Here is a 2,853-nt window from a genome sequence, read left to right as displayed (position 1 = left end):
CACAAATAACACTCGGGGACTGGGTCGCATACTAGCAAATGGTGACGAACGGAACCATTTCGATTGGGAACCATTTATAGGTGCTCATCGGAACCATTTTGCGAGAACCATCTGATGAGAACCATTTTGGAGCCGACGAGAACCATTTGAGAACCTTTTTTTCTTAGAGTGTTTGGTGGGATGGGTGTGACTGGTAAGTTATGCGTATGTGTGTGTGTGTGTGTGTGGGTGTGTGTGTGTGCGTGTGTGTGTGTGTGTGTGTGTGTGTGTGTGTATTGTGAGCTGCACGATATGTGATGTGTATTGTTTGTTGTGTGTGTGTGTGTGTGTGTGTAAATGTGTGTATGTGTGTGTGTTTGGAGTATAATAATACAATATGTAGAAACTGTGCATGTGTGGTGGTCATAGTGGTAGTGGTTTGTTTGTCTGTGTGTATACGTGTGCCTGTATGCTTACGTGTGTATGTGGCATATAGTGGCGCTACTGTGGCCCGCAATAGAAACGCCTTCAGAGTGTATGAGCACGTGTTTAAAAAATTCACACCAGCGTTGATCTAAAAATAGTATGGGTGTGTGAACCAATATCAGCGGTGAGGCAGGCTAGGCGAGAGAGAGACCGAGAGAAAATTCATACGAGGGAGGTACCCTCCCCAAATGTTATTTGTCTTTGTTCATTTTTCACTGCAGTCATTTTCTTCCATCAGTCTTATAAACTAGAACGTTCACACCACTATCATTTGTCCAAGAATAGGTTTGGCATGCTTTATGCATGAGCGAATAATTTCCACACGCCGTAAAAAATTTGTCAATCGTTAGTTGATTTTAGCACAAACGAACTGCCATTGCACACCGCTAATACATACGTAATACAAACAAACACCAACAAACACTGAAACAAATCCTCATAATGCAAATAAACCAACTCAACACTTTTTTCCTTGATATTCATTGATTTCATTCAAATCATTCATAAATCGACTCATTCTGGGTGTAACATGAAAAAAAAGTTACAAATGGCAATTCGAAACAGAAACAAATCCATTTGTCAATTTATACCACAAAATAAATCTCACTTCAACATAGATAACTCGATTATAGACCAACCCTACTAACAATTTCTTCACGAGAAAGTTTTGACATGTAGGGCCCTACCAAACCTATATTCCTTGAATACATTGGTTTGGATCATGTAACACCTTCTTACTTTAATACAAGGGCATATACATAAAAAACACACAAATACATTACACGAATCTAGAATGAAATCAGTCATAAAAAAAAAACCCGACCACCCCCTCCCCTCCCCATCCGAAACAAATCTAGGGCCTACATCTATCCTAACTATTAAATCCTACCAACATCTGTCATACCATTTATAACTATCCTTCTTCAAATCCAATCCCCAACCCACCAACCCCTGATTAAACAAAACCTAAATCATCCCACACCCACATTCACCAACCCAAATACATACACACACACACACACACACACACACACACACGAAGGTTCCGTTATTCCGAAGTTTCGTTTTTTCCGAGGCTTCATTTATCCGAAACACACAATTCCCTATACCTAGAGGTTCGTTGATCCAAAAATGAAATTCGGAATAACGAACCTTCGGAATAATGAGCCTTCGGACGAATGAGCCTTCGGACGAATGAGCCTTCAGAGTAACAAACTTTTGCAATAACGAAATGTAACCCCCTTCCCACATACCGACGCACACCCGAACCGATACCACATTCCTTCCTGATGAAACGATTTCCCAACGTTGATAAATAAGACATAATGGACCGTATGCAGAAAAGCAGCATCTGCCCGCACGCAAGCTCCACTCCGAATTCATAATTATACAAATCTGCCAAACAAGTTAAAAAACACATACGCAAAAAAACCTGACATAATAAACGCATTCTTCCATCACACACACACACACACACACACGCACAAACGGACACTAAATTATCACGCGCACCTACACACTTCCTTGAAACCTCACCATGACTTTTTACATGGCATGTTTGCATGGATGTAGCCATGTAAGTTATGTGTTAGTATTTCAATGATTATGTCCAGAACGATATTACCCAGCAAAATGTGCTTCGAGGGCGGGCGACAATCCGTGCCGCCAGCCCCCTACACGGATTGTCGCCAGGCGACAATCCGTGTAGGGGGCGACAATCCGTGCCGCCAACGCCCGTCACGGATTGTCGCCCCGAGCAGGAGGCGACAATCCGTGTAGGGGCGACAATCCGTGTCGCAACAAAAATTTAGGTCCTGTAGTGGTTATTGTTTTTAAAGCAGATACGGTCCGTACAGGAGAAAGATGAAAAGAATCTTTTTGTCTAGTAGGGTAAGAATGAACTTCAGTATTTTTGACGAACATCGAAGAAAACACATCAGGGAGACCACCTGAGTTTAACTGATACATAAATGACCCGATATTGAAATGATGTAAATCCTGGATTTTAAGTGTTCTACTGGAAAAGAATAAGACATTAGTGTGTTCCAAAAATGTGGCGAAGTTAATTATCCGTATAGCTCTTTTCTGTATCAGTAATAAAGAATTGAGTCTAGTTGTACAGCAGTTTCCCCATGCCAGGATTCCATAACCTATATAAGGCAAAAATAGAGTAGAATACAATGAATGGAGAACATGTTTAGGAAAATACTGTTTTAACTTATACACATATAGATGGAAAGACGGTAAAAACCACCAAAATAGATGGAAAGACGGTAAAAACCACCATATCTCGCTTGAATTGAAAAAAAAAAAAATCGTCGAACTGCCTTGCCGTGATCGCTTACTATTGTATCTCGTACGACATTCAGAAAATGTCGAGCTCACTGG

The sequence above is a fragment of the Diadema setosum genome, chromosome 17 (assembly GCF_964275005.1).
Source record: "Diadema setosum chromosome 17, eeDiaSeto1, whole genome shotgun sequence".
NCBI lineage: Eukaryota > Metazoa > Echinodermata > Echinoidea > Diadematoida > Diadematidae > Diadema > Diadema setosum.
This window is presented reverse-complemented; position numbering follows the sequence as displayed.